The sequence below is a fragment of the Equus quagga genome, chromosome 10, assembly GCF_021613505.1.
Source record: "Equus quagga isolate Etosha38 chromosome 10, UCLA_HA_Equagga_1.0, whole genome shotgun sequence".
NCBI lineage: Eukaryota > Metazoa > Chordata > Mammalia > Perissodactyla > Equidae > Equus > Equus quagga.
In genome coordinates, this window is record NC_060276.1 from 117,659,740 (window position 1) to 117,684,930 (window position 25,191).

The 25,191-nt window shown below is 39.5% G+C and overlaps 1 long non-coding RNA gene across 1 annotated transcript; it reads right to left on the reverse strand.

The window, feature by feature from the left end:
- Positions 1-6,460: 6,460 nt before the first annotated feature.
- On the reverse strand, positions 6,461-18,938 carry LOC124246087 (uncharacterized). Its single transcript, XR_006890390.1, has 3 exons — positions 18,904-18,938; positions 17,637-17,727; positions 6,461-7,504 (listed from the first exon to the last, which is right to left on the reverse strand). It is a non-coding gene; the product is annotated as an uncharacterized LOC124246087 (long non-coding RNA).
- Between the last annotated feature and the right edge of the window lie 6,253 nt (positions 18,939-25,191).

Consider the following 25,191-nt stretch of genomic DNA (forward strand, 5'->3'; position numbering starts at 1 on the left):
AGGAAAAAACAAAACAAAACAAAATTAATAAAACATGTTCTTAATATCTAAGGGTAAAGATCTCAAACGGCACTAGGGTTCCTGAATGAGTCAATGAGCTTAAAGTCTATAGAGAGAAAATTACAATGAACCAGAATTGATTTTTTTAAGCAATCCTATGAGAAAAGACCCCGAAGTCTACAATAAAAGATTATATTGCAACGCTGGAGAGTCAAATGGTAATCAAGAGGGGCCAAAGAGACAACAAATGGGATCACTTGTAGTTTCAAAACACTTATCGTATGAGATTTGTTTTTCTGTTTCATTTTTCTTCTTCCTCCTTTTCTTCTTCTTCCTCCTCCTCTCCTTCCCTTTCTTCTTTCTCCTCCCCATCTTCTTCTTCTTCCACTTCCCCTTCTTCTTCCTCTCCTTCTTCTTTCTCTTCCTCCTCTTCCTCTTCCTCTTCTTGTGTAGAATTAAATCTTAGTCAAAGTTTGTACAGTTTCACTTGGATGACCGTGTGGTTAACTGTTTAAACCAAACACGTCTGAGAGTGAAACGGAGTGCTAAAAATAATTAACATGTGCTAATTGATCCACAAAAGGGGATCAGAACCATCTCCAGCAAACTGGGAAGCAAGGTATCCGAGCTGGAATGCACACAGCAAAATCACTGACTTGAAGAGTGTCTTGACTTGTGAGCAAAGCGGTTTTTTTTCCTTAAACTCTTCCTTTTTCTTTCTTTTTCCTCTCGCCTCCTTCTTTTTTTCTTCTCCTAAGATTGGTCCTGAGCTAACATCTGTTGCTAATCTTCCTCTTCTGTTTTCTTCTCCTCAAAGCCCCCCAGTACATAGTTGTATATTCTAGTTGTATGTCCCTGAGGTTGAGCTATGTGAGATGCCGCCTCAGCATGGCCTGATGAGCGGTGCTGGGTCCACACCCAGGATCTGAATGGGTGAAACCCTGGGCCTCCAAAGTGGAGCGTGTGAACTTAACCACTAGGCCACGGGGCTGGCCCCTGAGCAAAGTGGTTTTATAGGAGGCCTCCTCACTGCAGACATACAATGTGAAATCTTCAGTTTCTCTGACTATTGAACAGATTGATGCTCTAAAATGCATTCATGCATTCACTCATTCATTTATCATTCAACAGGTAATTGTTGAAAAGTGGGATTACTGAGACTAAGACCACATGGCGGCAATGTATCAGAAATAGGTTGGGTGAGGGTTAGGTGAGATCTGATTCTAAGCTCAGCACTTACACCCCTTTATAAGTTAGGGGACCTTTCATGTGAATAATAATACCTGCCTTGCAGGATCGTCAGGAAATTAGAAGTTGCATACCTAAAATCCTTAGCAACATTCCGGCCTGCAGTAGGAGCTTAATAAATAGTAGATACTGTTAGATACTGGTACACTTTCCCTGATTCTCAGGAAGGCTATGACAGCCATGACTTAATGAAGAAGATGGAAGGCAGCTCCAACTCATAGGCAAAGCCCCCCTATGCAAAGAATTGACTGTCTCTCCGGGGAGATTAGAACACTGCACTCATGAGAGTAGCCTAGAGCAGGAGGGATGACTGGGATAGAGGGCTCCAAAAAGTGCTCTCTGTATGACCTTAGGATGGAGAGGTCACTTCCAGCTGGTATAGTAAAAGAATGACCGCTTCATGGAGGAGGGGGCATGAGAGCAGGGCCAGGAAGAAGGAGTGCGACAACCAGAGGCGGTGGGGAGGGAATTGCAACCAAAAAACCAGCATGCACCAATACTCTCAAGTGGGAAACTGCAAGGGATTCAGACAGAACAAGATGTAACCTGACTGGCTGGGGATACCTGTGGCTATAAGACTGTCATTGGAGAAGGGTGCATAGGGCGTTATGGCATCCTCGAAGACAGGCTGAGAGTGGAAGACTTTCTTAGGGAGACAAGGGGGAGATGCTTAAGGCTCACAGCACGCAATTTATACAACTGAAGAATAAAGGGCACCATCACAGTGTCTTGTGTTTCCAGGGTTTGTGCATGCATGTGTATGTCTGTTTGCATTTCACAGTCCTTCAACAGAGAGATGTAAATGTTTTAGAATTCCATCAATATCAACATTTTCTGCAGACTTTTGGAGATAAGTCATTTTGTCATAGATTGATTCATCCTGAGACAATATAATGAGAAGATGACAAATTCTATTGTTTGGGAGAAAAGCATAATATTCAGTAAAAAGTATTAAGGTTTTCCCACTTAGTTGAGATTATTATATAGATGTTTTTTCTCAACCTTTACATTTTGACAATATGAAAGCTGCTATTGAATCAAAGTAAACCCATGAAAGGTGGATAACAATACCTGCTCTGCCTTCCAGATAAAAAATTGACCAGAAGACATAGGTAAAATCATCAAGCAAGATGCACAATTAAATTAAAAGTGTTACTTTTTGAGATGTAGCAACCCTATTAATTGCTTTTTAATCTTTCTCCTTGCCAGTTAGGAATTAATGTTGAATAGGGTTACATAAAACATGCTTGTTACATCTCATACTGCTTAAAAAACACTTCAGGGAACATCTTTCCTATCACTTTATTTATCCAGATCTTTCTATGCCAAATATTCTGTATATACATTTCCACATATCACAATGCCTAGAGTTGCACTGTCCACACAGAATGATTCACACATGGATCTCCTGAAAGTCCCATGTGAGAATATTAAACTGTCATTGTCTTTTAAGACAAGCTTGGCATTTGCATTTCTATAAGCACAAAAGTCAAGCTTGCCTTAAAAGGCAATCATAGCTTCATGTAACTCTAAGGAGTAATTTGGTGGTCTAATGGTTAAGATTTGGCACTCTCACCACTGTGGCTGCGGCCCACGTCTTGGTCAGGGAACCACACCACTCTTTCATCGGTTGTTATACTATGGCAACTGTGTGTTGCTGTGATGCTATGCCGCCGGGATTTCCAATACCAGTAGGGTCACTCATGGTGGACAGGTGTCAGTGGAGCTTCCATACTAAGACAGACCAGGAAGAAGGACCTGGCTACCCACTTTTGAAAAAAATGGCCATGAAAACCCTATGAGCAGCAGTGCAATGTTGTCTGATACGGCACTGGAAGGTGAGAGGATGACGCAGAAAGACTGGGCAGGGTTATGTGCTACTGTCCACAGGTCTGCTAGAAGTTGGAATCTACTCGTCAGCACTAACAACAACAAAAGGAATAAGAGGGTTTTTTTTTTAATTATCTTTATCATACAGATGCTGAGTGACTCTATGAATTAAAGTTGAACTAGCGTTTTTAAACAAGAAGTCAAATCCCACAATTTCATGTACATTATAAGCAGTAGAGTTCTAGAGAATTGTGGTAAAATATCCACTCTGTAGTCAAGGTTGAATTTCATTTCTGCTTTCATAAATAAATTATGCCTGTCATTTCCATTAGGCATGGTTCTTACTCTAAATCATTACAAAACATCTTCGAGAACCTTGGGGCATTTCTTATGTTCCACTTCAGAGATATAGATATAATTCACCGAGCTGTTAGAAGGATTGATCAACAAAGCTTACAAAATGTTTCAGCATTTGAAAAGACAAAAATGCTTTCATGCAAAAATTCCCAGGGAAACTATAGTCACTAAGGTGAATTTAATTCTTACTTGTATTCAGTCTTGGCTCAGGGAACTTCCTTAAAGATAAGAAAATAATTTTAGGAATTACTTAAGCCATAATAGTCTTAAAACCACCTAACCTAATTACCCAAAGTTTTCCTTAGTAATTTGATGCCATTGTGCCTTCCTAGTCTTTGTCTTGCTTCGTGTGGAGGGTAGGAGGTGAAGGGCATGCAAGGGATTATAGGCCACATGATAAGAATAAAGCTAGATTTAGTTTACTATACCTCTCAGAGCCTGATGGGAGGACATTAGCACTCCAGGCATTCAAACAGAGGGAACTTACTTAAAATGGATTGTTTACAGAGGAGTAGGAGGCCCAGAAGAAGCTAAAAGGAGAAGGGAAGGTTGCCCAGACATTAGCAACAGTAGGAAGCTCCTACTGCCCTCTCCTGAACGAGGACAGGAGCCCACCACCCTGATGATGTTAAGTAAACTCTAACCCCGAACCCACACTCAGAGGGGATTATAGAAAATGATGTCGTTTCCAAGCTTAACAGGGAAAGGCTGACAACAGATGGTCTGGCGCACCTCGGGAAATGATTTAACCCGCCTTCGTCTCAATTCTCCCAGTAGGAAAATGACAACAGTAATAGCAGCAGTAATAAATTCTCTTTCAGTCTGAATAAAGGCATCGTTCTAATAGTCTCTGTGATGTGATTGTGCTTGACAATATGAGGTGAGGCACAACTTATACATCACAAACAGGAAGAAGTTCCGGAAGACCTCATAAAGGAAGCACTGGAGAAGAAACCACAAAGATTAAGAAGTCAACCTGACAACCAGAGGCACTCACAACTAGAATACACAACTATGTATTGGGGTGCTTTGGGGAGAAAAAGAAGAAAAGAGAAAAAAAGCAGCAGCAGATTGGCAACAGTTGTTAGTGCAGGTGCCAATCTTTAAAAAAAAAAAAAAAAAGAAGTCAACCTGCCGTTGATGATAGGGTGCAGTGTAGGGTGTGGTCCGGGTGAAAAGAAGTCTTGCACAAGTGGAGAACCATGATGCTCATTCGGCATCCTATCAGTTACATTAAACCAACCAACACCTATTAACACCGTCATTGTGGTCAGCCAATATCCAGCAGCTTTCTGTGCTAGCCTTCATCTGGTGTCCCTAACATTTTGGTGGGGAGGGGAACATTCTATCTTTGTCTGCTTCCCAGAAGCCTAGATATCACTCAAGAGATGGTGGCAATGTGATTTTGGAAGAGCATGGAGCAGGAGTTTGGTGGGAATTTTGGCTGGTCAGAAGTCTGATTTCTGCTTGTATACAACAGGACTGCATGTTGGCAATCTGTACACCCTCCCTGATAAAAACTTCTGAAAATCTTGGCCAGGGCAATGGAGCAGAAAGAGGTGGTTGTTACTATCTGCTGTCAAGTCGGCTCCAACTCCTGGAGACCCTATGAACGAGTGATGTCCACAATATCCCGTCTTTAACAGCCCCCTCAGCTCCTGTAGACTCATACCCTACGGTTTCCTTCATGGAGTCAATCCGTCCCATACTTGATCTTCCTCTTTTCCTGCTGCATTCTACTTTTCCCAGTGTTACTGTCTTTTCCAAAGAACCCTGCGTTCTCATGATGCGTCCAAAGGAGGACAGCCTCAGTTTTATCATTTTTGCCTCCAGCGATAGGCTTCATTTGTTCTAGGACCCACGACTTCATCTTTCTGAAGTCCAGGGTATCTGTAGAGCTTTCTTCCAACACCATATTTAAAACAGTAGCATTCTTTTGGCTCAGTAAAACAACACATAAGAATCTTTTGGTAATATTCAATATCTTGATATTGTACTTTTTCAAAGGAACCACCATGTTATTTAGATAACACATAACCTGTTTAAAGTTTCTGAATGTTTTGAAGGGGAGAGCCTTTTCCTTAGGACTCTGAAGGCCTACAGGATGTTGAACTGGGAATCACAAACAGATGCCAGATAGGATCCCTACAAACGGTTTGTGGACCAGCTCTGAACAGATGGAGGCATGGCAGTGGAACGCCTCAAAACAGAATGTTTAAGATATGAAGTAGAAATGCATTAATGAGAAACACTTGGGTCTTAGGTTCCAATTTTAGCCATGGATGCCAGGTTAAAACTATTGACCTGGACATGTGGAATACAGATTCGTTTCACTGATTGAACTAGGCAGTGTGAAAGGATTTCTGGTTTTTGACATGTCTGATATCCTGACCAATTAGCATATAGTCCATTTGACAAAGAGCTCCAAGTCTGGAAAATCTGGTGGAATCTAAAACCAAACCAATCAATGGAGATCTGTCTGCTTGAATCATTGTCAGTTGTGAGTTTATATCCAAATGAAGGATGTGTTTGAAACTATGTGATTTTCCTAATGCTTTTGGATTTCTTTCTTTGTCAAACTTGGATTTTATTTTTCACCCTGAACTTAAAACAGATCAAACTCAAATCGAACCAAATAAAGTGCATGCTAAAAGATCTTCATTACACAGTCTGGCTTCTGCCCCCTACCAGCACACACATACACACACACAAACTATAACAGGATGCAGAAAAACAATTATATTTCTTAAAGAAAGGAATAAGATGTATAAGTGGTTTTACTGTATTCATCAAAAAATATAGTTAATCAAATTTGGATATAAGATATACTCAAGATTAGTAATGTATATACAGTATTTCTCTCCCCGTGGTAAACTTAGCTAAATGATTCATACTTTCTTGAAACTACCCAAACACATGAAATTGAGACCAATCATAAAAATGAGACTGTTTATTTATTCAGCAAAGATTTATTGATCATCCACTGTTGGGGATTGACAGGAACTACAAATTGACATCAGCTTTTTCTTACCTGAATTTGGAAACAATTGAGAGATGGATAGAGAAGTCAAGCAAAAGGGAATAAAAATATACAATTTGTGCCTGATAAAAGTTAGATTGAAAGGCAGAAAAATGGGTTTCCTCCTAGTCAACCTCCCAAACCAGACCTCCACCTCCAGCCTCCCGAGGAGGGGTGTGGCCCTGTGGAACCATGGTGGGGAGGGCATGCCAGAATATGTGCTCTCTGGGGGGTTGCTGCCTCTAATAACAGACGGGAATGGAAGAAGGGAGAACACTACCCAGACCCACTTCTTTATCCCAACCCACCAAGTACGCACATCACTCCTCTTCTCTGTGTCGCAGAGAACCTGTGGTGGGTGGTTCATCAGGTGTGGATATGACTGCTACTACGAGGGCAGAGACACTGAGGTGTCAGACAGAAGGCGAGAGATGCAGACCATCGGTCTGGTTTCAGTCTCACTGGGATGTACATAGCCTACTATCAATGCACTCAAATTTCACCGGGAGTGATACCCAACAAGAGTTTAACTGGGGCACGAAGGGTCTTCCACAATGTGTGCCGTGTATGGTACACTGAATGAGATGGAGGAGTCCACACATGAAAGAAATAGTATCACTCCCTTGTCTTTAGTATCCTGAGTGACATACACAAGAATCTTGTCATCATACTCAAACTCTGATGGTGTGCTCTTTCTCTCAGGGTGCAGCATTTGAGACATCCATCTTGCACAATTTTCAAATTAATGGAAGTGCCAAGCCAGTCATGACCCTCTTCCCTGCCAACATTTCGCCACCTTTCCAATTCTTCGGAGCCCCATGCTCCTGGAACCAAAGGCTGCCTTCAGGGGAGTCAACCTGTTGAATCTTTTGTCCCAGTAGCTGCTGTCATTGCCTCTTGCTACAGAAATGCTTAGGCCTAAAAATCTATCTAGGATGGAGGTGCTTCTCTTTATTCCCACATCATTCACTGGTGCAGAGCTGGATTTACTGTGAGGCTGATAAATCTGAGGTTCTGCCGTCACTTCCTTAGTGGAGGGAATGAGGTACTCTGTGCATAAAATTTAAGGGAGGGCCAAAAAAGTAAATAATCAGGATAAATAATATTTTAATGCATTATTTTTTTAAAAAACTAAATTAATGCAAAAAAAATCCCACAATGAACAAAATATAAAAATTTTAAATGAGGACAGGATTGGACCTTGGACTTGAGTGGCTTACCCTAATCCTGGCCCCAGGCTCTAATAATTTGGTTCAGTTTACACGGCCATTTGTTATTGCAACATTTGCAAAAGTAAGATACTTTTCCTGCAATTAGCTATGATCTCTATGTGTCTTTACTCCCAACTTCTCTCCCATACTATCCTTGATATCAGATAGGGTTGGATTCTCCAAGTGCATTTTGGGATCATGTTAAGAGATGGATGAGTTGGGGTAACATTTAGTTTCAGCTTAGTGGAATTTTTTATGATATCAGCAATTTTTCTATAGTTAAGTTACTGCTAGCCAATACTATTAGTTTCCTATTACTGCTGTAACAAATTATCACAAATGGTGACATAAAGCAGCACAAATTTATTATCTGACAGTTCTGGATGTCAGAAGTCCAAAATGGTTTGGCAGGGCTGCATCCCTTCTGGAGGCTCTAGGGAAGAATCCATCTCCTTGCCTTTTCCAGCTTCTAGAAGCTGCCCACATTCCTCGTCTAGTGACCCCACATCATTCCAATACCGCTTCCATCCTCACATCTCCTGCTCTGACTCTGACCCTCCGTGTCCCTCTTATAAGTACCCTTGTGATGACACTGGGCCCACATGGATAATCCAGGATCATCTCCCCATCTCAAGGTCCTTAACTTAATCACATCTGCAAAGTCCCTTTTGCCATTTGGATAACATACTCACAGGCTCTGGGCATTAGGACAGGGACATCTTTGGAGGCCATTATTCTCCCTACTGTAACATCTTTGTATAGAAATGGCTTCCAGGAAATCTCTCACCACCTACTGTGCTGATTCTCTTGGGGACATGACACAAAGGTGACAGATCAGCAGCCCTCTCTCTACAGGAAAATATTCTATGGGTCCCTACACTGCAGGTATGTCTAAAGTGCAGGAGGAACAGGTTTTAAATGGACAGAAGTTCATCTGTGGAAATGTCTTTCAATCTTACAGCACATACACAAAAGACACTTGCTAGACATTATCCTAAATTTGACACAATCCTAGAAATTTAAATCATATCCCACTGGGTTCTGACACCTAGGCCATTTTATGAGCTTCAATAATATTCAGGTCCAAAGCCAACTTAGCCCACATCTTGCTAGGAGACTCTTAATAGCCTGAAGACATGAATCCAAGAGATCAGCCTCCACACCTTCCTCAGGGGACTGCAGTTAAGAATAACTTTAAATGCAATAGAATTTGCTCCCCTCATTTCTTTTCCTTCTGGCCAATATCAGCTTGATATTAACAGTTTTTAAAGCTCAAACTTCACATACTTATGCTCCCCCACATGCACGGAACTTAGGTACAATTTAAAGTCCATGAAACCATGGCTATAAAACACCATATTTTTTTTTAAAAAGGCAAATGATTGCCAATGCCTGCCCCCTGATATCTGAAAATGCTGAATACGAAAATTAAAACAATATATTTTCCTTGAATCAAGACCTTTCCTCATATATGATGCCTTAGAAGTCTTCAAGCTGCCCAGTAGCTGTGAAGGTCTTTGTACATCCAGGGCCTGTGTGATTCAAGGTCAAGCCACCTCTACCTGCACCCTAAGGCCGACATCTTCGCTGGGTCCCACACAAGTGTGCTTAGCTGGTGTCCTCCTGGAGGCTGACTTTGCCTAAGATAACCTATCATTACGAAAACATTTTCTTCTCTCTTGTCAATATGGCCAAAACGAGAGTGACACACCAAAGGGAAAATTTCAATTCTAGAAACCCATTTGGTAATCCTAAAGCCAGAAGCCTTGAGCCCAACTCCCACTTGAAGCTTCAATATCTTCTGTTGATGAGTTCCCCACATCATTTCTATTTGTCAGGGTTCCCCAATAAAGAGCCAGAGTTTAGTATTAGAGCTTTCTCAGCTCACTTCACTTTTTTTTTTTTTTTTGCAAAGTAGTAAGGCAGGTAGATGGCTAAATATCACCTTTATCATCGGTCAAAGCTAGATTAGAAGACATGTGTTTGATGTTTATCAACAATGGGCTAAAGCCGAATCCCAGAAGATTTCATTTCCCCTCTCAATGAAGGACAGTGCTAAAGGATCCCAGATCCCCCTCCCATAACGTATGGGGATTGAGGTCACAGAGGACCAGACCGGGACACATGCTCTCACTGGGCGGGCTGCCTCCCAGAAGGCAAGTGAAGGAGGGAAGAAGCAGAGTTATGTACCGTGAACTCCTCGTCCCAAAGTCACATAGGCATATGAGGACGAGGGAGTGAGGGGCAGAGAGACCAGGAGTTTTGTGCTAATTATTCCTTGTGAAAATGCAAAGAGAATAGAAAGGAAACTTCATTCTCCCATCAACACCTCCTTTGTGCCTGAAAGTATTCTAGGTAGTCACAAATGGATTATATTTTTTACTGTTTACACATGTAAGTTATTAAAATCCATCTCAAAATGTCAAGATAGGATGGAAAATTTCCAAAATCAAAAAGCACAGTTAAAAATAGGCTTATGCTCCCATTATTATAAAATTGTGTCCAAAACAAACTAAATAACCCATAAATTCACATCACAGAGTCAATTTGGAACATATAAGAAAGAATAATAGCCATTCTGGCTGGACAGTTGCCGTAATGACCTTTGAAATAAATATTATGGTCAATTCTTAAGAACTTTAGACATAGAAAAGAGAAAAAAGTCAGCCCAATATTAGAATTTAAAAAGAAGAAAAGCAAGACCCTTTCTTATAGTATAAATAAATTATTCCCTTTGGAAAACTGAAGAGATGCATTTTTCATTTAGAAAATATTTGTCTGTTTTTGGATAATGCCAGTTACCACAAAGTAATATGATGATGATAAATTTCTTTTATGACTCATCTTTAAAATTATTTGAAATTCACATTGGAAATCATATGTTTGTGATTACTTTCTATTTCAATAACCAGAAGTAAAAAATCTTCTGCAGCACCTCAACAGGAAAGATGTAACAAATCTGAAACTCATGCAGGGCACTCATTTGTAGAGGAATTCTCCATTTTCCCCAAAGTAATCCAAGAATCTGAGTACAGTTCAGTGGTAACAGGCTATTTCCACATGGAAATTTTATGGATATGCTCCCCAATACCAAACAAATTGTGCCTACGCCTTTATACATCAACTAAACCATTCCTCAGAGCAAGACCTGTACACTCTGGCCATCATTTTACAACTTCTACAATTTGGGTAGCACTATTGCTGACGATTTTCAACTAACTCTTATACCTTCCATCCCATCTCTGCTCTACTAATGGCCTCTGATTCTTTGGCTAAAAGTACTGGCTTGTTTCAACAAACTTTCAGCTGCCCTGGCAGGATATTTCAAAGATAAACAAATCCAGCTACTTGCTGTAAAGGTCAACAGCATTTGATGGGATCAGCAAGATTTTCCCAACTTTTTCCAAGAACTAGTCCAGTATTATACAATAACTTTCTTTAAAATGCTTAGATTTCATAGTATTTATTAGGCATACAGCAAGGTACTCTATTAGAATTTAGTAAAACTATCACATATGGAAATTGATACAACAAGTACGGTGCTAGGCAACAACAACAAAAGTGGCATTGGCTTATTATTTTGATAGTAGGCAGCAAGGAAATTCATATTTTAGGATAGAAAGTTGATGACCCTGGACAAACCTTGAAAATATTTGGTAAATTTGTCACATGAGAAATTGAAAGATGGAGTCGGTAATTTTTGCAGGATGTGAATGGAAAAAGCCCGAAGGTTCTTGTGTTCACTGTCCCTAACTGCTTTTACTAAGGCATTACAAAAAAGGAGATTAACTTAGGCAATAATTGGCCAATTTGCAAGCAGAGATGTAAGAAAATAGGGAGGTCAGAAATTGAGGTCATTAAGAAAAAGAAAACTGTTTCTGTCCTCCACCAACAGGAGTTACAAATGGTGTTCAAAGCCTTTCTCAAAGGCCATATTAAGCCATCTCAGGCAAATAAAGAGACTAAGCCCAAGGCAATGATCTGATTCACAATGTCACCTAATATATTAGATGACCTCAAGGTAGACAGAATTAAGATGAGAAAATCTTGGATTAAACTAAGTGTGAGGCAGACTTGAGATCTTTTTCCAGAAAACAATTTGGGGAATGACACATGAACCTACTGGGTAGTAAATAAGTTGGAAGTGTACTAAGTTTTTGAGGAATTTGTATTTTTAATGAAACTACAAGCCTGTCCTACAAAAATATACCTACAAAAACTCTCATCGGAATATCAGAAAGAAAAGTTTTTAAGGATCTACAGTAACCCAAGTAAGGTGTAATGCCCAACATCCATTTTATACACAGCCAAGGAGAATAATGAACAGGGATATGCCCCCAGAGAGCAACGCAGCCAAGCCACTGCCAGAAGCATGGCTATCGAGTAAGATTTCGTGACTGCTATGTATCTGTTAATTATATCTGCTTCTTATTCTTCCCTTTGCAGAATGGAAGATATCCATCCATATGTACCCTGTTACTACCACACTGACCTTTTATATGTAAGAGGGCAGGGAACTTGACTTTGAATTTTTAAATTAAAAAGTGTGTGATGAGGAGCCTCGTATGGATCTGAAGAAAAAAACTATACTTCCCTCAAGACTCTGTATTTTGAGCTGGATGCTCTCTCTGTATGAGACTTTTGGTTGTCTCCCCTGAGAATGGAGTCCAGGTGTTTCTATGGAAAGTAAGCAATAAGCATATATTTAGGTGCATAGAAGACTGGACTTTGGCTGACTTCTGGATGTTTCCCTAATTTTTTCCTTCTTTTGTTCTATGGTTAAGGTCACTGTACACTTTATTCCTAGTGTCTAGGTCCAGGTGTTCTCTGTACCGAGTTCTCAGAATTGGGATGTGAACAGAATCATTGCATGAAACTTCTGGGTCCATATGGGTGCTTGTGCTGGACTCTCTCCCTTTTCTTTCTTACTGGCTAAAATTTGTGATACCCAGAATGGCACTGGGAGCCATGTGATGAAGCTGAGAGTCTCCTGCTTTACTGGGGGGCTTGGATGAAACTTAGAGCCAAATCTGCCTTCAGACTCCGGACCCATGAGAGAGAAACACATGTCTATCTTTTTGATTCACTGTGATACGCTATCTCTTTGTCATAGCTACTTAGCGTTTACCCCAGTATAGTAATAGTGAGGAAAGATCGTAAAAGAGCTAACAGTCCAGAAACTAGAAAATTTGGCCTTTGCAAAGATACCTTATTAATTTCTCCCTGGTTCTTTTCTCCTCTATCCATTACTATCAGTGAAAAGAGCCCCAGATGGCTCCAGCCATCTTTGGCATCACTTCAAAAGTATCACTGAGATAAGACTTCTGCAACCTGAGTAAAATATGGATCTCTCTCAAGAAACAGTAAATTCACTCTGTTCCTGTGATTCTATCCCATTTTAAGAGACAGCCAGTTAAGAAGATGAAGCCTTGAGCTTTCTATAAACATTTGCTTCAACTGCCTCAAAAATTTTAGCTGAGGAAGAGAAGTTTTGTCTTCTTTCTAAGTTGGATCTCAACACTTTTAGTCAACTAATCAATTTGACTATCTTTATTAAATACTTATTGCGTTGAAGTTCTTGGGCCAGGCAATTGGAACAATAACAACTGTATTGAAAAGATTCCTTGTGCCAGGCCCTCCAAATATATTTATAAAATCAGAAGTGTACTAGTCATGGCGCTTGTCAGTTCCTGCCAGGCAAGCCAGAGCATGTTTGACAGAGGAAGCATCTTGTGAATCTGAAGTGACTCTGAAGGCTACACAGAAAAGGAGCAACTTTGAGGGATAAAAAGAGTTTTTATAATATGGGAGGACTGTTGGTTTTCCACATAGGGAAAATGGAGAAAGGAAAGACATCCATTTATTCCTTAATTCACTTCCATCTATTTATCAATTACCAATCATGTGCTAGGAACTGTGTTGGGAGTTGGACATACAGAGAGCTTGCCTTCTAGAGGGAAAAAGAAAAAAAATATTAGCAGACAAAATAATTATGTCCCAGGAAAGGCCAAGGAGTTACAAATGGCAATGCCGTGAGGAGAAACAAAATGAGTTAATTTAAATAGAGCCCACAAGTTCTCCAAAGAAAGGACAATTCATACATGAACTGAAGGATAAGGGGAGAGTATTCATATAGCCATCTGCAGGGGTTGTGGGAAGCCTTTTCAGGCAGCAGAAATGCTACCTGCAAAGAGTGTTAAGAAGTGAAAGACTATGTTTGTTTAGATACAAAAGAAGAGCGTGGTGTTGGTGGGTGGAGAACAAGAGAGAAGTTGGCATGAGATGAGACTGAAAAGGAAGGAAGGGGCTTGAGGCAGAGCATTGAGATAACACTAAAGAATCAGGAGGCAATGAATTTTCCTGAGGTGATAGCTTTGGATATGGGAAAGCTGAAGTATAAAAATCACATAGGTGGATTCTTGTGGTAGGTAACAGAAATTCTCATTGTGGCTCCATTTTATAGGGTCTTGAAGGCTAAGGAATTTAAATATTATCTGTTACAATATGGGACCACTGGAAGTTTTGAGCAGAGTATACCTAGTACAACCAACCCATTAGTAGCTCACTGGTGGGGGTTTGGGATGGAATAGGATACGGACTAGGATGCTCTTGCCAAAGCCCAACAAAAAGATTAGGATATGGGTAATGAAAAGGAATAGAGTGATCAAAACAAGATAAACTGAGCAGGAAGACTCTTAGGGACTTGGTGAATAACTGGCTAAGAGAGCTTAAAGAGAAAAAAGGTCAGAAATAATTCCAAAATTTTCTATGTGAATCATTGGGGAATAAACGTTGACTTTCATAGTATTCAGAAAGAAATCGGCTTACAGCAGGGAAAAAAATCATAACGAAGGTGACTTTTCTTCTTTCATCTTAATTAAGGTTTATTGAAGTAAACACAGCTTAAGCAAGACCCATCATGAGGATTCAGTACCTGGCCCTTGTCAGTGTGTACAATCACCTTGGCATTGTTTCAAGGTGATGAGAAAAGAAGAGGGATGGGCCAGTTACTTGAATGATGTGTTTATCCTGGTGAATGACCTCACCACATGCTCTTTGAATGAACTCTAGTAGTCTACAGAGAAAAGCATGCATCTACGGTGGGGGAGACAAGTCCAATTGTATCCTTTCTTCTAGAAAATGGAAATAATCATTGCCAGCATGGCCGTCATTATTATTATTTGTGATAAAGGGTCAGCGGACATGAGTGTCCAGAATATCCTGGAAGAGATGTCCGCTGGAAGAATTCACTGCTCTCTGTCAGCACTACATCCCTTGGCAGTACATCGCATTAGGCTTCTCTAACAAGCCCAGGCTCAGCACAAGGGAGCCCACCCATCTTCGGCAGCTGGAGTAGACAGTTTGCCTGCTACTGATAGTCAATTGCCAAGCCCAGCTGAAGGCTGATACAACAAAGGCATGTGGCAATTTACCCCATGGATGTGAAATCTGACCTTTTGATAGCCCACCCTGACTGGTGGCTAAGTTTCAGCAGCCACACCTCTCATGCTAAATTAAACAGCAAGGGAGGGACGCCTTGACTACTGTCTCCCCACAAATCACTGGGCAAATAAAATACATGCGCCTGTCACAAGAGCAAGCCTCTGTCTCAGGCAGTCACAACCTTCTGTGAGTGTCTGACAAAAGGCAAGGGAGAAGAGCCAGGTGAAAATTCTTTCTGGGCTCCTGTAGACATTCCCACATTTGCATACTGCATAGACGGCCTCCAAAAGGAAGGTGATGCTAAAGGAAATAAGCCAGTCACCAAAGGCTGAATATTGTCTGACTGTACTCACATGAGATACCTGGGGTAGTCAAATTTGCAGAGACAGAAAGAGGAATGGTGGTTACCAGGGGCTCAAGGGAGGAGAGAGTGGGGAGTTGTTGTTTAATGGGGACAGAGTTGCAGTTTTGCAAGATGAAAAAGTTCTGGAGGTGGATGGTGGTGATGGTTGCACACAATGTAAATGTACTTAATGCCACTGAAAGTACATTTAAAAATGGTTAAAATGGCAAATTTTATGCTAGGTATATGTTACCTCAGTTAAAAATTTTTTCTAAGTAAAAACAAAACAAAACAAAACAATGACCAAGATGTCTTCAGTGGGTGAAGGGATAAATAAACTGTGGTACAGGAGACGATGGACTATTACTCAGCACTAAAAAGAAATGAGCCTTCAAGCCATGAAAAGACACAGAGGAGGCTTAAGTGGATATTACTAAGTGCAAGAAGCCAATGTGATTCCAACTATAGCATTCTGTAAAAGGCAAAACTATAGAGACAGTAAAAATACCAGTAGTTGCCAGGGAATTGTGGAGGAGGAGAGGGAGGAATAGGAGAAGCACAGAGGAATTTTAAGGCAGGGAAACTACTTTGTATGATTCTACAATAATAGAAACATGTCATTATACATTGCTCAAATCCACAGAATGTACAACACCAAGGGTGAACTGTAATGTAAACTATTGACTTTGGGTGATTCTGGCATGCCAATGTAGGTTCATCAATTGTAACATGTCTCACTCTGGTAGGGATGTTGATATTGGGGGATGCTGTGTATGTGTGGAGGCAGTGGGTATATGGGAAATCTCTGTACCTTCTCCTCAATTTTTCTGTGAACCTAAAACTGCTCTAAAAAAACAGTCTTAACAAAATAATAACGATGAAAAAAAAATAAAGTTCTCCTTGATTTCCAGCATTGACTTAATTTATCATCTTCATCAAGATATCATCAACACCATCTTTATGTTATGTAAAAATATGCAAACATAAACTGATTATAAACTCCTTCATCTTTAGCATTATACAACAATAAAACAAACCAAATTTACAAATCAAAAGCAACAAAACCAATAAAATCCAAATTACTGTTAATTTAATGTGATAGAAGCTGCTGCATTGCTGAAACTAATTGGTTGCTTAGAACATAACGGTGGAACAGGCAGCCATGTGCAAGTATGTTGCATTTGGCATACCCAACTGCAGAGTGACACACTCAACTGCAATGCCCCCATACTCACCACACGTGCATGCTTCTCTCTTTTTGGAAGAACAAAGTTCACCCACACAACCTATGTTGAGGTCATTTGGTATTCACTGGGATAAACACATCATTTATATACCTAGCCCATCTCTCTTCTTTTCTCATTACTTGACATAAGCAAAGGGTACTACTTGGTGTCAAGGCAACTGTAAACACAGACAAAGGTATTGAGACTTCATAATGAGTCTTACATAAAATTACCCATCTTGAGGATGCAGGACATACTTCATTAATCTTTAGACTATCATCAAAACGAAGACAAAAAGATAATAAGAAACAACATGGCTGAAAATCAGCCAAATACCAAAAACTTGTCCGTAGACCCTCAAACTGGTTTCAATGACAGTTGGAACAATAGTGAACTATTTTCATATTTTTTCCAGGAATATGTTCAGGTGGGTTCAGAGGCAAAGAAATGGAAATAGTAGTTGACACAAGATTTAAATTCAGTTCTGTTATTTAATCACAGTATGATTGTGAGAAAAAAATTTAATTTCTCTAGCATGTTTTCCTCTCTTGAAAAAAAGGATCAGGTTGTGTCTCAGATCCATTGTATCTTTAAAACTCTATTTTTAATACAATAGTTTTTTGGCTGGTACATCTTCATACTAAGTATAATAAAATTTTAATTGCAGTGAAATGATTTTTTAAAAACAGCTTTAGCATTATACACTAGAGCACTGTTAGCATCTAAAATCAAATCATTGTGAAAGGGACACTGATACATATTGTGTAAAAATGGTTTAAGTTTAGTTTTCTCACAGCCAACCATGAATATACTTTTTGAACTTTCTTTAGCAGAACTCAAAACAAAGTTACACTACCACCATTAGTAAAGTCTTCACCTTAATAAATCAGCTGTACTTCTCTTATACATTTCCTGTGTGTGTTAAAGTTCCTAGAAAAATGATATAAATCGATACATACCAGGCATCTGCAAACATTTTCAGCAAATGGTGATATAGTAAATATGTTTGTCTTTGCAGGCCACATGGGCAGCTATTCAACTCTGCCATTGCTGCAAAAAGCAGGTATAGCAATATGTAAATGACTGAGCTTGGAGGTGTTCCAATAAAACTTTATTTAAAAAAATGAGCAGTGGACTGAATTTGGCAAACGACTGCCATTTGCTGAACCCTGGAATATATGAAGGACCCAATATGATAATGTGAATGTAAGAAAGTGAAAAATGATTTTGATACTCCTGTAGTTGTTTAGATGTTGAAACATTGTCACTTCAAAGCTTAAAGCATCAGACTTTAAAAGGAAATTGTACACGCTTTCCTAAGTGTTTTAACGTATAGTATAGCGTGTGAAAATTAACTCGATACAATGCAAATATATGCTTATTTTTCTTATTTGGATTATGCCTATATTTTGCATGGTGAAAGCATACAAAAAAATGTAAGTTAATTTTCTTTCAACATCTCTGTTGAAGTCAAGTTGAAGAGAAATTCAAAGAATAATTTGGTGTCAATGAACAGTTAAACTTTCAGAGTATTTTCTTTTCTGTAACAAGCAATCTTGGAGGATAAAGATATGATAGCATTTTTTGCAAGGCAAATTTAGTATTTCTTTAGAATTTTAATAGTATTTCTGATTGATTCTTCTTTATAGTTTCAATCTCTTTTGTGAAGTAACTCCAGAACTCATTGACTTGTTTCTCTATATTTCCCTTTACCTCATTGAGTTTTTGATGATAGCTACTCTGAATTCATTGTCACTTAGTTTACCTACTTCCAAGTCTTCAGGACATAATTCTGTGTTTTCATTGTTTTCCTTTTGGTCTGGAGCTTTTATAAATTGCTGGATGGTAGAGGAGTGGTTTTGGTGCATAATGCTATTATTCAGTTGCAGTTACAGCCTGTCGCTACTAGATGGGAGTCAAGAGCAGTGTGTTCTGAGCCCTCTTCTTTCAGCTATGATGGCGGCACACAGCATGGGTTGGGGGAGAAGGGGCACTTTCTCTCGCGTGCAGACCTGGATTCCGATCAGCTCTCGCTCTCTGGTTTACTGGGGCCCTAGCTTGATGGGGTCCCCCCACATGAAAGCTTTCCCCCGTTAGAGGATTTGTGCTGCACGGGTCTGTGGGAGTCCTGGACGATCCCATGGATGCACGGCCCCTCCCCTGTGCCTTCCCTCACCCACAGCAGTGATCCCCGTCTCTAGGGGAGGGAGCGAAGTTCTCTCTTACCATGTTCCAGCTCCTCCAAGGATGGCTCCAGCCTCTCCATCCTCTGTCATTTGGCTGCTGTGGGTCTCTGACGATTTCTGTTATTAGATTTTTTTTTTTGGTTGGAAGGCAGTTACTCCTTTTGGTTGTAATTTGGAGGGGAGAAAGTCCCAGGTGAGCTCACTCCATCATGTCACTGACGTCACTCCTCAAATAAGCAATCTTAAACTACACCTAACAGAATTAGAAAAAGACAAACAAACAAAGCCCAAAGTCAGCATAAGGAGGGAAAAACTCCTCTGGTAATTCTGAGTCTTTTCTATCTTAAAAGAAGAAATTACATAGTAAAATTTCAATAAGCAACACTAAAATATATTTCCCTTTTAATAAGTGTAACTGCCTTTAAATTAAAGCAGAAATAAATGAAATTGAAACAAACAAACAAAATGGTAGAAAGGATGAATGAAACAAAGAGCTCATTCTTTGAGAAGATAAACAAAATTGACAAGCTTTAGCCAGACTCACTAAGAACAAATGAGAGAAGGCTCAAATAAATAAAACTAGAAATGCAAGAGGAGAAATTACAACAGATACCACAGAATACAAAGGATTATAAGAGAATACAATGAAAAACTATATGCCAACAAATTGGAGACAATCTAGGAGAAATGGATAAATTCTTAGACTCATACAATCTCCCAAAACTGAATCAAGAAGAAATAGAGAATATGAATAGACCAATCACAAGCAAAGAGTTTGAAACAGTAATCAAAAACCTCCCAAAAAATAAAAGTCCAGGACCAGATGGCTTCTCTGGAGAATTCTACCAAACATTCAAAGAAGATTTAATACCTATCCTTCTCAAACTATTACAAAAAATTGAAAAGACGGAACAGTTTCTAACTCATTCTACAAGGCCGACAACACCCTGATCCAAAAGGCAGACAAGAACAACACAAAGAAGGAAAATTACAGGCCAATATATCTGATGAACATAGATGCAAAAGTCCTGAACAAAATATTGGCAAACTGAATACAGCACTACATTAAAAAGATCATACACCATGATCAAGTGGGATTTATACCAAGGACACCACATTAACAAAATGAGGAATAAAAACCACATGATCATCTCAATAGACACAGAGAAAGCATTTGACAAGACCCAACAGCCATTTATGATAAAACTCTCAATAAAATGGGTATAGAAGGAAAGTACCTCAACATGATAAAGGCCATATATGACAAACCCACAGCCAACATCATACTCAATGGGCAAAAACTGAAAGCCAGCCCTCTGAGAGCAGGAAGAAGAGAAGGGTGCTCACTCTCACCACTCTTATTCAACATAGTACTGGAGGTTTTGGCCAGAGCAATTAGGCAAGAAAAAGAAATAAAAGAAATTGAAATAGGAAATGAAGAAATGAAATTCTTGCTGTTTGCAGGTGACATGATTTTATATATAGAAAACCCTAAAGAATCCATTGGAAAACTATTAGAAGTACTGAAAAATTACAGCAAAGTTGCAGGGTACAAAATAAACCTACAAAAATCCATTGCATTTCTATACTCTAATAATGAACTAATAGAAAGAGAACTCAAGAATACAATCCCATTTACAATCACAACAAAAAGAATAAAATATCTAGGAATAAATTTAAACAAGGATGTGAGAGACCTATACAATGAAAAGTATAAGACATTATTGGAAGAAATCGGTGATGACATAAGGAAATAGAAAGAGATTCCATGCACATGCATTGGAAGAATAAATACAGTTAAAATGTCCATGCTGCCTAAAGCAATCTACAGATTCAATGCAATCCCCAGATTCAATGCAATCCCAATCAGAATCCCAATGACATTCTTCACGGAAATAGAACAAAGAATCCTAAAATTCATATGAGGCAACAAAAGACCCTGAATAGCCAAAGAAATCCTGAGAAAACAGAACAAAGTTGGAGGCATCATAACCCCTGACTTCAAAAATATACTACAAATCTATAGTAATCAAAATGGCCTGGTAGTGGTACAAAAACAGACACACAGATCAGTGGAACAGAGTAGAAAGCCAAGATATAAAACCACACATCTACGGACAGCTAATCTTCAACAAAGGTGCTAAGAACTTACAATGGAGAAAGGAAAATCTCTTCAATAAATGATATATAAAGAACTCACACAACTCAGCAACAAAAAATCAAACAACTCAATCAAAAAATGGGCAGGAGACATGAACAGACATTTCTCCAAAGAAGATATACAGATGGTCAATAGGTACATGAAAAGATGTTCATTATCGCTGATCATCAGGGAAATGCAAATCAAAACTACACTAAGATATCACCTTACACCCGTTAGAATGACAAAAGCATCTAAAACTAACAGTAGCAAATGTTGGAGAGGTTGTGGAGAAAAAGGAACCCTCATACACTGCTGGTGGGAATGCAAACTGGTGCAGCCACTATGGAAAACAGTGTGGAGATTCCTCAAAAAATTAAAAATAGAACTACCATACAATCCAGCCATCCCACTACTGGGTATTTATCCAAAGAGCTTGAAGTCAGCAATTCCAAAAGTCCCATGCACCCCAATGTTTATTGCAGCATTATTTACAATAGCCAAGACATGGAAGCAACTAAGTGCCCATCAACAGATGAATGGATAAAGAAGATGTGGTATATATATACAATGGAATACTACTCAGCCGTAAAAAAAGAAGAAAATCGTCCCATTTGCAACAACATGGATGGACCTTGAGGGAATTATGTTAAGTGAAATAAGCCAGATAGAGAAGGATAATCTCTGTATGACTCCACTCATATGAGGAATTTAAAAATGTAGACAAAGAGAACAGATTAGTGGCTACCAGGGGAAAGCTGGGGTGGGGGGTGGGCACAAAGGGTGAAGGGGTGCACCTACAACATGACTGACAAACAATAATGTACAACTGAAATTTCACATGAATGTAACCTATCATTAACTCAATAAAAATTAAATTAAAAAAAATGATTGCTTATTTGAGATTTCTCTTGTTTGTTAAGGTGGGCCTGTATTGTTATGAATTTCCCTCTTAGGACCAATTTTGCTGCATCACACATGAGTTGGTATGGTGCATTTTCATTTTCATTTGTCTCCAAATATTTTTTTATTTTTACTTTAATTTCTTCAATAATCCATTGATTGTTCAATAACATATTGTTTAATCTCCACATACTAGTCTCTTTCCCAGCTTTTTTCTTTTAGTTGATTTTTACTTTCATAGCATTATGGTCAGAAAAGATGCTTGATATGATTTCAATCTTCTTAAATTCATTGAGGCTTGTCTTATTTTCCAACATATGGTCTATCCCTGAGAATGTTTCATGTGCCCTTGAGAAGAACGTGTATTCTGCTGTTTTTGGATGGAGTGTTCTGTATACGTCTATTAAGTCCATCTGGTCTAGTTTTCACTTAAATCCACTATTTCCTTGTTGAGGTTCTGTCTGGATGATCTACCCATTGATGTAAGTGTGGTGTTAAGGTCTCCTACTATTATTGTGGTGGTGTTCATATCTCCTTTTAGGTTTGTTAAAATTTGCTTTATGTACTTTGGAGCTCCAGTGTTAGGTGCATATAAAAGTGTTATGTCCTCTTGGTGGAGTCTCCCTTTTATCATTACATACTGCCCCTCTTTGTCTCTCATTGCCTTTTTTTTTTTAAAGATTTTATTTTTCCTTTTTCTCCCCAAAGCCCCCTGGTACATAGCTGTATATTTTTGAGATGTGGGTCCTTCTAGTTGTAGCATGTGGGATGCCACCTCAGCGTGGCTTGATGAGTGGTGCCATGTCTGTGCCCAGGATCCGAACTGGTGAAATCCTGGGCCACCACAGCAGAGCATGTGAACTTAACCACTCGGCCACGGGGCCGGCCCCTCTTATTGCCTTTTTCATCTTAGGTCTACTTTGTCTAAGTATGGCAACTCCTGCTTTCTTTTGTTTGCCATTAGCTTGGAGTATCTTTTTCCATCCCTTCACTCTGAGCCTGTGTTTGTCTTTAAAGCTGTGTTTCCTGGAGGCAGTGTATTTTTGGGTCTTGTTCTTTAATCCATCTCGCCACTCTGTGTCTTTTGACTGGAGAATTCCACATGTTTATAGTTAGAGTCATAATTGATACATGAGGGCTTAGTGCTGCCATTTTATCACTCATTTTCCAGTTTTTCTGCATCTCCCTTGTTTCTCGTCCCATGTATTTTGGACTACCAATTCAGTTTGGTAGTTCTCTATGACGGTTTTCTTAGTTTTCTCTTTATTTATCATTTGTGTCTCTGTTCTGATTATTTGTTTAGTGGCTACCATGAGGTTTGTATTAAAAAATCTCATAGATGAGATAGTCCATTTTCTGATAGCCTCTTATTTCCTTAGACTAAGCCAATTCCATCCCTTTCCTCTCCTCCTTCAAAGTTATTATTGTCACAACTTATTCCATCTTGTATTGTGAGATTGTAGTTAAAATGATGAGATTATATTTATTTCTGATGTTTTCCTTCCCTTTATCTTTAATGTTATAATTAAGTGTTTGCTAACCTGTTCTGATAGAGAGCTGCAATTTTCTGATTTTTTCTACCTGTTTATCTCCTTGCTCAAGGTTTTGTAAAGCCTTTCTCTTTTTTTCAGGTATGAGGGCCTTCTTGAGCACTTGTTTTGGGGGGGGGGGTCTTGTGGTGAGGAACTCCCTTAGCTTTTATTTTTCTGGGAAAGTTTTAATTTCTCCATCATATCTGAAGGATACTTTTGCTGGATAGAGTATTCTTGGCTGAAAGTTTTTGTCTTTCAGAATTTTGAATATATCATTCCACTGTCTCCTAGTCTGTAAGGTTTCTGCTGAGAAATCCACTGAAAGCCTGATAGGGGTTCCTTTGTAAGTTATTTTCTTCTGCCTTGCTGCCCTTAATAATTTTTCTTTGTCATCAACTTTTGCCAGCTTTATTACTATATGCCTTGGAGAAGGTCTTTTTACATTGATATAATTAGGAGTTATATTGGCTTATTTCACTTGTATTTCCAGCTCCTTCCCCAGGTTTGGGAAGGTCTCCACTTTATTATTTCTTTGAACTAGGTTTCTGCTCCATTCTCCTTCTTTTCTCCCTCTTGAATACCTATAATCCTTATGTTGCATTTTCCAATTGAGTCAGATAGTTCTCGGAGAATTTCTTCATTTCTTTTTAGTCTTGGTTCTCTGTCCTCCTCCATCTGAAATATTTCTATATTTCTGTCCTCCAGACTGCTAATTCTCTCTTCCATAATATTAGGTGTGTTATTCAGGAAATCCAGATTTTTTTTTTATCTCATCTGTTGTGTTTTTCATCTACAACATTTCTGATTGCTTTTTGTTTATAGTTTCAATCTCCTTTGTGAAGAAGTTTCTCATCTCATTGAACTGTCTATCTGTATTTTCTTGGAACTTGAGTTTTTTTAATTATAGCTATTTTCAATTCTCTGTCATTTAGATTATAAATTTCTTTGCCTTCATGATTGATTTCTAGGTGCTTGTCATTTTCCTTCTGGTCTGGAGTATTAATATGGTTTTTTGATACTGTTATATGGCGTGGATTTGTGCTTCTGCATAGTGATAGTATCTGGTCACAGATTCCACCTGCTGCCACTGGGTGGGGGTCAAGAGCTGTGTATTCTGAGCCCGCTGTGACCCTGGCTCGCTCACTCCCAGCTGTTGCTTCTGTATCGTATGTGCGGGTGCTGTGGCTGACCTGCTGAGGTGGAGCACTGGGTGGGGGAAGGGGTGCTTTCTTTCACCTGCTTGATCCCAGGGGCATTCTCACTCTGCCCTTGCTATCTGCTCTCCTGGTGTGCTGGCGTGATGAAGACATTCCCACAGTAGCTTAGTCACCTCTGTGTGGGGCTTTCTGACGGGCTGTGAGGGAACTTGGAGAGTGAAGTTGTTCCCTCAGAGGGCCTCCCCTCCCCCTCACCTCTCAGAGCCATGGGTGGTCCTGTGCCCTGGGTTGCTGCCATTGGGGGAAGGAAAGGAGATCCCCTTACCTCCTTCAACTTCCTCTAGGGGGTTCAGCACCTCTTCCTCCAGACATTTGGCTGTGTGGTTCTCTCAGACATCTTTTGTGTTGTGTGAATGTCCTCTGTTGGTATACAAATGTCCCTTCCATTGCATCTTAGGGGGGAGAGTCCAAGGGAAGAGCTCACTCTGCCATGATACTGACGTCACACTCAATGAGTAATTTTTGACATCATTTATTATGACTTTTCCACGTGTGCACTTAAAATTATGATCTTTATTTTGCAGCAGGCCCACAAA